We start from the raw sequence: 12,568 nt of genomic DNA on the forward strand, positions 1-12,568 counted from the left end.
GCCAGCAACAGGCAATGCCGCCATGAAGGTTAATGTGACGACCAGGACATTCAGGATATGCCTACTTTTGAAAGACAGTGAAAGGACATAGGTATAGGATTTAAGGATTTATAAAACCAGAAACAAATAACAATAGCTCCCAGGAGAGTCGTTTTCAGTCATAGTGGAGCTGAGTGTTGAAAGGTCTTTGTGGGAAATTCAGAGTTTGTCATTTGTTGGGTTAAGATAACTCTTCATGTTTAAAAACATGAAGTTTGTATCTATATCATATTTTAATTCAAATAGAAGAGATATAAGCACCAATGATCAAATATAATCTCTGAGTTTTTTTATCCACTTGGCTGCCTTTTTGTTGCTGAGCTCCCAGCAAGATCCTTTCAGCTTTGCTCAATCCACACTCAGTCTGGCTATGACCACCAGGAACACGCAGCATCCTTTGCTGATCTGAGCTTTGTACACACAGCATCATATTTTAAGACACTATCCTCCAAACCACATCCATCCCTCTTTACAAAATCCTATTCAAGCCCACTTTTTGCATGATGCTTTCCTTAACTTCATAAAGTGTAGATCAAATGAGAGTTGCATGTCTTTCCTACTTTGTGATTTACAAACAGATTTCCCATGAAGCCCCAGAAAAGTACGCAGGCTACTCACAACTTATTTCAGATGTGAATGGTGTGAACTCATTCTAGTTGAGATGAATAGACTAGCATTGAAGGCATGAAATCTTCCTTTTCTTTCTTTCATAGTTGCTGATATAAATATGGTTGCCATGGAGGGAAGCATGGGATGGAGAAAGACAGCAGATGGAACCTCCTTGCTTGCTGATCCCTATTCTATAATTAACTAAATCTGTGGCCTTGGAAAGTCACTTCTTCTCTGTGAGCTTCCATTTCTTCATTTGTTATACAATGAGAATTGGGATGTATGATGGCTAAATCTCTACTAAAGTTCTATGAATACATTCCTTCATTCGTTCATTTAGTCCAGAGCATTTACTAAGCACCTATGGTGTGTCTGCTTCTACGCTAGGTTCTAAGAACACAGCTAGGAAAAGATAAATGGAGCATTCACTTGGGTTTTATGTTGCTTACAATCTAGCAGACGTCTATTAGTACATTAACATACCCTGGCCTACTTTGTTTTGTGCAGCTCTAACAGAATACCTGAGGTAGGATAATTCATGAAGAAAGAAGTTTATTTGGCTCAACATTCTGGTGGCTGAAAAGTCTGAGATTGGGCAGCTGCATCTGGTGAGGGCCTCAGGCAGCTCCCACTCATGGCAGAAAGCAGAAGGGGAGTGGTTGTGTGCAGAGATCACCTGGTGAGAGAGGAAACAATGGGGTGTGTGAAGAGAAAGGGAGTCAGACTCCTTTCAACAAATGGGTCTCATGACAACTAATCTATTCCCGTGAGAGGAAGAACTCACTCACCTCTGTAGGAAGGCACAAATCTATTGGTGATCCATCTGCCCCATGACCCAAACACCTCCCATTAGGCCCCACTGCCCAATGCTGCCACATTGAGGACTAAATTTCAACATGAATTTTAGCAGGACAATCCACATGCAAACCACAGCACACACCAAAACAGATAATGATTCAAATGCAGTATCAGTTCACTTCGCAGTCACGTAAAGTACAGGAACTTCTGAGCAACAGAGCACTCTCCCCAAGTACTAATGCAGGGACCCATGATTATTCCATTTTTGTGGCTCTGCCATATTCATACCTGGCTTTTGGTTGCCATGGTTATCTACACCAGGTTGTGATGGTTATCTGCATCAAGCTACTGGACAGGGAAGGCAGGATGGGGGCGCCTACATGAAAGGGGCAGTTTGGGTCAGTCATATGGTCTCCCCTACCTCCAGGAAGGCTGGGAAACACTGTCTAGTTCTGTGCCTAGGAAGAAGAATAAACAATTTTCATGGAAAATTAAACCAGTATCCCCCAGGGTGTCAGGAGAACAGATGAGATGTGAAAAAGAAAAGGAAATTCTGGAACAGAACTCAGGGAAGACAAATTTCACAAAGGCAGGGAAGTTGGGAGACAAAATGGAAACAGAACAACCCAGGCATGTCTGAAGCAACAACAGACTCTGAGTGATTTGTCTCCTCACATCTTGTGAGGCCCCACCACATGCACAGCAACAAATCGGTGAACTTTCCAGAGGGTAATGGATCATCAGAGGATAGACAATGACACATGGCAACTGAGGACTGAAAGCCATCAGCACCATAGGAGATAAACTGATCCACAATGGCTTAAAACCCATAAAATTAGCCCACTAGTCTCAGTTGCACTAATATGTTCATTAAAAAGTCTGCATTCCTGGTGCAAATCAGTCTTATGAATCTGTAGCTGTGAGCTATATTCAGATTTAGGCTGGACTTTTTTTGGCCAGTAGGATTACTTAAATTAGGAAATGTCACGTGAGAAATTTGGATTTTTATGCTGTCTTAAACAATCAAAAGAGCAGGCAATATTGATTCCTCCTTCTTGAGCAGCAATAATCAGACAACATAGCATAGCCACTGACCTCCTTAGGATTGTCATGATCTCTCCAATACTCCACAGTCCCACAACTTATTTCAGACATATTTTCTCCCTGAGTCATGTAGGCATTTGAGTTTGCAGCCCTTAATGTAAATAGTTAAGTTCTTACTAATCAGAAATATTACAAGAACTAATTTAGGGAGTTGGTCATTGTCAGGGTCTGACAGCAACTCATATATATACATACATATGTTGACTGTCCAGAAAATATCCAGCCATATAAAATGAAAAATATAGTAACAATGGCTGGCTACTTTCTGGAAAGCATACGCAAACACACACAAACACACACACACACACACACGCAACATGAGATGTTGCTTTGTTTTATGTTTACTTATTTAAGTATCTGTTTTCTTCAATGAATCATGAATTATTTTGAAAATGGGGCTCAGATTACCTGTCACATAGTAGGTGCGGATGACAGTAAGTTTATAACAAGAAGTATCACTTGAAATGAATTATAATCAAGGAAGTGTTTCATAAAGCATTGGAAAAAAAACAACCCTGATTTGAGTCAGATCCTACCTGCAGAGCCCAGGTGGGGACTGACACCCCTGAGAGTGTCAGTGTACCCCCTTACCAAGAAGGCAGAGAGAAGAAAGAAAACATCAGAACTGGAGACAAGGTGTGACAGAGAAATGGCATGAAAAGGACTACTAAGAAGATCTAAGAGATCATTGGCAAACATGACCTTGCTTAGGTGGTGTCCTGTCTGAAACTGGTCACTCTAGAAGCTGTGGGTGAACAAGCCAACCCAGTGTCACTTTTCCCCAGCCCCATCAAAAACCTTGAGAGATTGAGAGACCTGTGCAACAACAATTAGAGGTTCCCAAAGAGACTAGCCAACCCCAATGCCACCGATTGGAGGAAATCCCTTCAGTGGCTTAGTGAATGGTTTCCTTAACCATTGTTTATCTACATTGCAGTTCAGTGACGATTTGATTGAGTAGAATGGAACTGAAAGGAACTGAAGTGACATTTCTGGGAGCAACTTAGGTAGCAGCTATCCTGGCCTTCCACAAGCTCTGTACAAAGGCCTGCCTCTGCAGAGGGCACCAAGAATCATTAAAATCAATCAGGTTCATAAACAAGTCTCATGGGGATGATTAATCCTCGCTGAGAGGATGCTGGGGGTAATTGATTGCCAACAATTCTACAGCCAACTCTAACAGTTAACCATACAGGGAAACAGGGGCTCTGACGTGGGCTGCCAGGCCAGGCAGAGTGGGAAATTTTGGCAAGGCGGCTGGTAGGGCCGGGCATGTCTGGGCTCAGCGCAAAGGTGTTAGCTTAGCCTACTGATATTTTCCTTGGACAACAATAAAAGTCTTGCTGGAAGTACCTTGCTATTCCCTCTCATGCTACCTCTCCTTTCCACTCTCTTCCAAGAGGAAGAGAGGCAAAGGGTGCTGTGTTCTGACCTTTTCTGGGAAAATGAATCCAGGGTTCTGGTCATTTTCAGGGTCTGACAATATCCTCATGCATTCATTCTGTCAAAGGGTATTTACTGGTAATCTCCTACAGGCTAAGTGCTAGATGTAAAGCAATGAACAATCAAGACTTGATATTTGTTCTCATAGAGATATTTGCTCTCTATTTGGGGGAGAAAGACAGTAAAACAAGTATGCATATTTCTTAACTGATTATGATAAGTATTTTGCAGAAAATAAATGTGGTGCTCTGATAGAAATTGCAAACAGTATGGTCGCTGCTTAGTCAGAGAAAGCCTTTCAGAAGACACGGAGACCTGAAGGAAAAGTAGGATCCACCCAGGAGAAGAGTAGCAGAAGAGATTATTCCAGGTAGAGGAAAGAGGGTAAGAGAAATCTTCAGGTCTCAGCGAGTCCTACGGGAGAAGACATGGAAGGCCTGAACCCAGGTCAGATGTGCACAGTGAAGGGGTACACAGACCAGCCTGAAAGAGAGCCGGAAGGAAAAGAAAGGACACTCGTTTGACACTGACACTAGCTCTCAGATTTTAGGGTCTGGTGATTGGCACTGAGCAAACCAGAGCTTTGGGCCAGCTCGTCCTCACCTAGAAAGGCCATCACCGTGCTCACCAGAAGGACCCACAAAGCATCCATCTTCCATCCAGGGATCATGATCAGAACCAGCACTGTGGGGAGGGGGGAGCTGGAGTTTTTGCTCTCTCTTCCTCACCACCCACACGCCGCCCAGTCACAAGGGTTCAGATGGAATTTCGAGGGCAGTGGCAGTGCTATGGAACACAGCTAGGGTAGGCATCAAGGTGGGGCAGGCAGCAGAACACACCTGCCCATGGCTGGCCTGAGTGAAAAGTTTAGGATAGGAAATTGGTTTAATAACCAGCTCATTTATTATTGGGTCATAAGTTCATGTAAGAGAGATATATGGTTCCTAATAAAAGCAGGCATCCAGACAGGGAGGATGTTCTTTTAACAATGGGCAAGACTCACGCTTTCCGTCTGGCAGCCTCCAGAGGCTTTGTTCTGGGCCATTTCCTTTCTAGTTCTAGGATTCATTCTCATTGCTACGATTATCTCTGACATCAGTGCCTTCGGGCATTGGGTGTATTTTCAGTTTTGTTCCATTAAAAGTCAATAAATTTTCTGGAAGGATAATACAGCCCGGCCAAAGTGTCACCTATGTGCTAACTTTAGGCCAATAGAATCAGACCTATTTGAACATATGCCTGGGGAGCCCTTTACCTTGACAAACCCTAAATCACGTGCTTGTTTAGTTTGGCATTTGCTGAAAAAGTACTGACTCTCTTTGGCAAAATGTGAACACAAATTCAGCACTCTTCATGTATAGCCTGGAACCAGTCATTAAACTTAGACACAGGGCTTTCCATTCTTCACGGTGCAGTGTTTGTGGCAGGAACACAGGTTCATAACATGAGTCAGGCTTATCTACTCCATGTCACCAGGAATATAAGTTGAATCCAGCCAGAATCAAGTGGAACCTCACCTTGGCTGACTCGGTCTAGCTTATATCTCTCCAACTGTTCATATTTGTTTGTCACTTATTTGTCTTTAGGAGTTATTCCTGCATAAGGAGACCTTTTGACAACATTTCTATATCCCTGTCCCAGATTATTTCTACCACCTGTATGTGAATGTCGTCTATATGTTTGTGTCTGTGTGTGTGAGTCCATGTCTACGCGTGTCTGTGTCTCTATCTGTGCCTGTGTCTGTGTTTATGTGTTTAAGCCGAGTAAAACCTCACCACCCAGGTCCAGTAGTGACGAGGTTGTGAAGCATGCATCTTTCATCCGTAAATAGCCTCCAAACAGACTCAGGCAGAAATTTACCAAGTGTTTGGCTTGGTCCCTCGGAGGTGGTGAAAACATGATTTTTCATGAACTTTAAGAGCAGCGCAAGACTTTCCACGAAGTGATAACATAACCCTGAGCGTGTTGGCATGTGCAACTCTTCAAGTCCCAACGTCTCTTCTCTGCAGTTCTAGACAGGAATATAACAGCAGCGGGACGAGCCTGTGGTAAACAGAAAGGGCGTTGAACTCCCAATGCCTTTCCCCAGTGGCGGGTGGCAATGGCGAAGTCAGGATCCCACCCTCTGTGCCCATAAGCCACATTCCCCGGACCTACTAGTTCAGTAAGATCATTTATCTCAAAGACCCACTTTGTTACGTTTTGAGATAGTGCAAGTTAGCCTCACTTACCTAAGCATGCTTAACTCCGGAGACTGGGGAGGGGGTGATGGGAGAAATTGCCACGAGCTGCTAAAATGGCTGAAACAGAGTCAGCTTCATGTGTGAGATCTGTCATGATAAAGGACTGCCAAGACGAGTGGAAGTCTGATCCACATTCGCTCAAGCAGCAGCTCTCTAGTGAGTCCCATGTGGTCACTCCTTCGGTCAACAAACAGTCACAACGTGCCAAGCATTGAGTATGAGTAAGGCAGAACACAAAAGGTCAGCAACAGGAAAATTGGCCATGGCGGCTTTCAAAGCAGTCCCTTGAGTCAAGACTTCTCAGAGTTCTTTACTTCTAACACTTCCCCATGTCAGTCACACTGGAACAATATAGAAGTTGGGACATCAGCCTACAGGGAGGAACTGTACCCTCTGCTTGACTGTGTGGATTCAGTGAAAGACATGGCACAAAGGGTGTTTCATCACCATGAACAAAGTGCCCCAGAGCCTACGGTTTGCTCCCTCCCATGCATCGCCTTGGGAGGGAGGTGCTGCTTCCCCCTTCCCCACGACGCTCCCTCAAGGCCCTCGTGGTCTCCAGCCCCCCAGCGCTCCCCTGCCAGCTGGCTCCTGCCACTCACCTTTGCATATCCATGCCTCATTTCCAAACCTTCTTCCAATAAGCTGCATGTCCAGTTGCATTTCCCCTTTTCTGCAGAAAATGAAGTGTGCAGCGATTGTGACATGCTTTAAAGAGGTTTGCTTTTACCAAGAAAGTGCTGCAAACTGGGCACCCCACAAGGAAACCACAGTGAGTCACTGAGGGCCCTTAGATTGTGCCTTTCAAGCTGTCAAATTCAAAACCTTAAGGAGCCCAACTCAAATCCGAGCAGAGGAGCCTGAGAAGGTCACTCCCTAAGAGGTAGGTGCCATAGAAACATTAGCCAAACAGGTCAAACCGAACCCCATGCTTTTTTGTTGGTAGAATTTGAGAAAATCACTAAACATTGACAGCATGAGTAGAAAGTCCACCACGTCTCATCTGACTGCAGTAGGACACTAAATAATTCTTAGAGAAACTATTCCAGCAAACATATGAGAGGGAGAGAAAAGCCCTCATAGTCTTTAATACAATACAATGACTCATGACACTGAAGTCAAGACCCAGTGGCACATGACTGGATTGAGAGTTTGGAAGTCGAGTGATGACCCAACTCGAGTCACTATCGTCAATCAGGGAGGAACTGCAGGAGAGGGAAGTAGGGCAAAACGTGTGCTGTCTTGCCTGGCACTTCATCTGTCACGTTTTAAACATGGCCTTTGGTGACAGAAGCAAGAGGGACGCCACGGAGGTGAAGCTGGGCTCCCGCAGAGACAATGACCTGACTCTTTAGCCTTCACTTACACTGTGATTCTGCCAAGACACCGTCTCCTTTCTGTTCTCTAACACACGGCAAAAGCACCCCCTCCTCTATGAAGCCCTCTTGGGTTTCTCCTGCCCACACCCACACCCTCTCTTCTGAATTCCTAGAGCACTTACTTCTATGCCTCACAGTGTGGAGCTTTTTCAGGTTTTCTTCACGTGTATTCACCTCTCTCTCATGATTAAATTTTGATTCCCTTAAAACCAGAACTATACCTTTTTTTTTTCTTTTCACTCTCCTGCACAGCCTAGTTTAGAACTAAATATTTTAGAAATATCTAGTGTGTACCTTGGTAGGTAATTTTGACCAAAGTTTTTCCAAGAGCCATTGCCCATGGGGGAACCGGGAGAGTCAGCGGCTTATTTGCATTAAGTTAGGTGGGGACTTGGTTTACAGCCACCTGCTTGGACTGAGGGCTACCTGGTTTCAGTTCCTTAAATAACATAACAAACCTGACATTTCCTGATGTCTCTTTGCTGTCTCCTCTGTCCTCACCCATTACCAAGGCCCATATTCCAAGAAGGTGACATGCACAGCAAATGAAGACCATCCCAAAGTGATAGAGCCCATTCTTGTTGAGCTAATAGTTCCAAACTTCCAAAGCAAAATGGTTTGTCCACTTTGCATCAAAGCTGAACCCATTTTGCTACTTTAAATATAAACATGGCAAATTAGAGGGCAAATCTGATCAGCCTCATCCAAGTAAGACCACGTCCTTTGAACACAGAGCAGGGTTGCTGAGTAGCCTGTGAACAATGGCACTTTTCCCACGCTCATTTCTTCAGCAGAGAAAGTTGGACTCCCTGGCTAGAAAGCAAGAAAAGTTATTTGTGCAAGAAGTTTGTGGCGGGAACACTAACTAACCAGTGAGGTTTGACAAATGTACGGTGACCAACTGTACCAGTTTGTCTGGGATGGAGGGGGTTTCCTTAGATGTGGGATTTCCCATGTTAAAACCAGGAAAGTCCTCAGCAAACTGGGACCAGGCACCACTAGACACAGGCTGGCAGATTCCCAAGGTCAATCTCCACCCTTTGGTGGAGGTCCACCTGTCTCTACCCACCTCACCTGGATCATTGCGTGCAAAGTCTACAGCCCCTGGCACTGAGCGAATTCCTGGCTTGCTGTGCTCACTTCCTTTGGGGGTGCTGTCAGTATCCTTCACTGCCTAGTTTCTCTCTAAAGTCTATCCCTGGGCAATCTCATCATGGCCTGTGGCTTCCTTTCACTTTTGTATATTTCACCCCCAAATCTGTAGCTCAGTCCTGACCTTCACCCTCAGTTCCAGTTTTCCACTCTTAACTGTCCATTTAATGCCTGCATCCTTTATGCTGTTGGCTTCTTAAGCTCAACAAAAACTAAAGCAAACCCAATGTTGCCCCGTTACTTATTTTTTTCTTTCTTTGACATATCAGGTCTATGACAATGGCTGTGTTAACCTCCCAGATGATCACCTGAGCTTCAGGCTCCCCTTCCCTGCTTCCTCCTCTGCAGCCTGCCTCCCTGGCCTACTCCTGTTCCAGAGCCCGTGCATGGCAATTCCCACCAACCACCACCTTCTCAGGCCTCCAATCCCTGTGGCCCCAACCAATGTCATTGTCCCCCCTTGCCCTACATTTCCCCCACCTCTCGTCCAGACCCACCCAGCGCAGCACTATCAAAGCTGTGACCACACCTCTGCTGAGCACTTGTCACCACTAGTCTGTTCTCCATCTTCACATGTCCAAGTGCTCCACACCCTTCAAACCACAAAAGGTATGTTCCAGTGAAAACTTGTCTGCCCTGCAGAAAGAAATCTCTTTTTTTCTATACTCCCTAAGCATCTCCTTATTCTACCTGACATTATAGTTATTTCTGTGCATTTTTATCTTCTCCCCCAAATCAAGATGTCTTTAAGAGCAAGAATTATATGTCATTCACCTTTTTATCCTCACTTAAAATAATGAACAAGTAAATAAAATTCCAGTAAGGTTTGACCTGATGGCATGCTGCTTTGCACAGATGCTGTTATTTGACCTTTGAAACCTTCTTCTACCTTCCTGTGTCTTCCATCTGCTTCTCCCTATGCTGGTCAACCATCAGCAAAGCTCTGAGAGCTGGGGGCGGAGCTTAATGCAAGCCCTGTCACTGTGGAATTCCTGGGCCAGCAGAGCTAGGGGAAGGGTCTTTGCCCCCACCGGTCTATGACATAGAGATCCCTTCGTAATTAGCACCCTTTCCCAGCCCTGTCTTCCTCCACCACCCCAGCCTGAGCAGTGAGGGCTCTGGGGTTTCCCGGTTTCCTGACCCAAGAAAGCAAGAAATGTGTTAATCTGTCTCGTTGTTTAATTATTTTATACATGAAAGAAAAGGGCTGGCCTACGGTGGAGCTAGAAGGCACGAACCTCTCTGTGAACACCTGCCAATTACATTGCTCCTGTTCCTGTCAATTCATCCACCGTGGAGCAGACGTTCAGAGCTTCAGAACAGGAAAGAATCGAAACTTTTGGGGGGTCGTTTTGTTGTTGTTGTTTTTCCCTCTTTCCTTGCTTTTCCTCAGTTGCCACATTTTCCAGTTTGGATCCTTGGATCCTGGGTGTCAAATCCCAGCCATCCTGGGGACGGTGCACACGGGCAGCAGAAAGACCTCTGGTGGGAAAGCTCCCAGGACCCTTGGGAATAAAGGATCAGGGCTACAACCTGGGACTCAGCTGACAGCAAGCCGATCCCCACTCTGCAGCCACCTTCGTGTCTGCCTGCTTCTTTCCATAAATGTTTACCAGGCATTTACCGTGTGATATTCCAAAGAGTTCAGAAGGGGTAAGGCACGGGCATGGCACGGGCACACGCCAGGCTGCCGGAGCAGGGTTTGGAAGGGCCCCGCTGAGCCAGGCGTTGCTTCTGTCATTGCTGTACGGTAGGGAGGGCCAGGGCTTTCAGCTGAGCTGCTGGGGCAGCTGGGGTGGCAGATGGGGCACTCAGGGGATATAGGTATCGGTTATTTGCACACTGGTGTGGGACTGTGTCAGCAGTTTAATAACTGGCAGGGCCATGCCGGTGTAAACCAGCCTTTGATATAATAGTGTGCAAAGTGCAAGGAGGTCCTTTACCTCATGGGCCCTGCAGTCCAAAGCAGGAGACAGACACTAATCAAATAATCACACAAGCAAATGGAAGGTCTCGGTGGGGATAAAAAATGATTCAATATCAAACTGTGGCTGTGAAGAATACTACAAAGAAAGGAATTCATTGCAGGGAGAGCACACAGTGTTAGATTTGACCATGTCAGATTGATCAGGGAAGGCTTCCCGAGGAAGCAAGCTTCAGGCTAAGATCTGAAGGATGAGTGGGAGTTAACAAGTCAATAAGGAAATAAAAAAGCATTCTGAACAGAGGAGAAAACATGTGCAAATGTCCTGTGGCAGTGAAAACTGAAAGAAGAGAGATGTGGTTTAGAGAGGAGAACAAAGAGTAATTTGAGAGGAAGGAGGAGGGTATATAGGACCAGATGATGTGGGGCCTTAAAGTTCTATTTATCTTAAGAACAACGGGATGTTATTACACAGTTTAAGGCATAATCAGGTCAACATTTTGAAAAGACGACGCTGACGGCTACCCAGAGAGTAGCTGGGCCTAGAGTAGGAGGTTGGGGCCAGACACTTCACTGGTCATCACCAAGGACCCCCGAGGTCCTATATGTGCAGTGTGCTCCTTAACACTCTGATATCTCATCTTGGGAAGAAATGATCCGCCCCCCCCCATTAGGCGGGGCTCTGACAGATTTCTCATATTAATGAAACTAATGTGGTTATGCAGTGGACAGAAAATCACATAGCGGTTAAAAATGCTATGCTATCAATGCCTTCCTTAATAGACTAAAATGTATTTGACACATACCCTAAGAGCTAAATGCCTAAGTATTGCCATTTATTGCCTCTCTCGTGTTCAGAACAACTTAGGTAAAATGATGTCCATTTTATGAAGAGGATATCAATACTCAAGAGAGTTACTAGCCAAGAAATCCACAGCCCAGGCCTTTGTCATTCCTCCACTTTTGCTTGTAACCCAATAATTGTTATATTGTGAACATGTTGTTGGCTCCATGATATATACTTGGTCTTCAGAGCTTAATAAGATGCCAGCTTCTAAGAAGGAAAATAACCTGACGAAGAAAAGAGTCACCCACACATACACACATTTTTGCAACTCAGTATAATACAACGTGGTGTAAGCTTGGAGGGCACGCAATACAACCTTACATAAATATTTTCTTCATGAGAAATCAGTCATGTTCTATATTTAAAATGGCATGCAGCTCAGAGTCTCTATTAGGGAGAACCAGAGTTCATAGTCAGCTTTACTGAGTGGCTTATGTGTGCCAGGCATTGCTTTAAGTGCTTTAAATATATTCATTTAATTTAATCCTCAAAGCAAGTTCACCAGGAATGTAGCACTATTACCTACATTTTACAGATGGAGAAATTGAGGCTTATGTAGATCAAGAAAAAACCCAGGATTTCAAGCAGGAACCAGAAAAGGACAAATAACGTGCAAAAGAAAAGCAAAGTCACACAAAAGATCAGTAACATTCAATCTATATGAAACTGGAGATATGCTCTGAAATGAAAACCAAACCCCAAGCTGATGCAAGACAAAGTGCCTTAAAACTGACCCTAAATACCCAACCACAGGAGTCTGACTGCAAAATAAGTTAGCTTCCCAGAGCCAGCCTCTACGGGCACACTGTTCCTACTTCTTGGAGTTGTTTTGACGTTAAAATGTGAAAGTTCTTAAAATAAGGAGGGAGGTAGAGGCTCCAAGGGATGTTAAAATAATTTGTGGCAAAATAGAGAAAGTTAAATATTCATTAAGGGGCTTTCATTTCAAATGATCGTTTTACCATATCGATGTCTAAATTAGGGAGCAGGAAGAAGAGGAAGAAACTCTTGCTTAATCCCTTTTCTGAAT

At 44.7% G+C, this 12,568-nt stretch overlaps 1 long non-coding RNA gene across 2 annotated transcripts; it reads right to left on the reverse strand.

Annotated features, from left to right (window-relative positions):
- Positions 1–993: 993 nt before the first annotated feature.
- On the reverse strand, positions 994–6,981 carry LOC142871397 (uncharacterized). 2 transcript variants are annotated; one of them, XR_012919646.1, is made up of 3 exons: positions 6,839–6,981; positions 5,854–6,036; positions 994–1,324 (listed from the first exon to the last, which is right to left on the reverse strand). It is a non-coding gene; the product is annotated as an uncharacterized LOC142871397 (long non-coding RNA). The 2 variants fall into 2 exon arrangements; XR_012919645.1 differs by having other exon boundaries at positions 5,769–6,036.
- Positions 6,982–12,568: the final 5,587 nt, after the last annotated feature.

Source organism: Microcebus murinus, chromosome 6 (genome assembly GCF_040939455.1).
Source record: "Microcebus murinus isolate Inina chromosome 6, M.murinus_Inina_mat1.0, whole genome shotgun sequence".
Lineage (NCBI taxonomy): Eukaryota > Metazoa > Chordata > Mammalia > Primates > Cheirogaleidae > Microcebus > Microcebus murinus.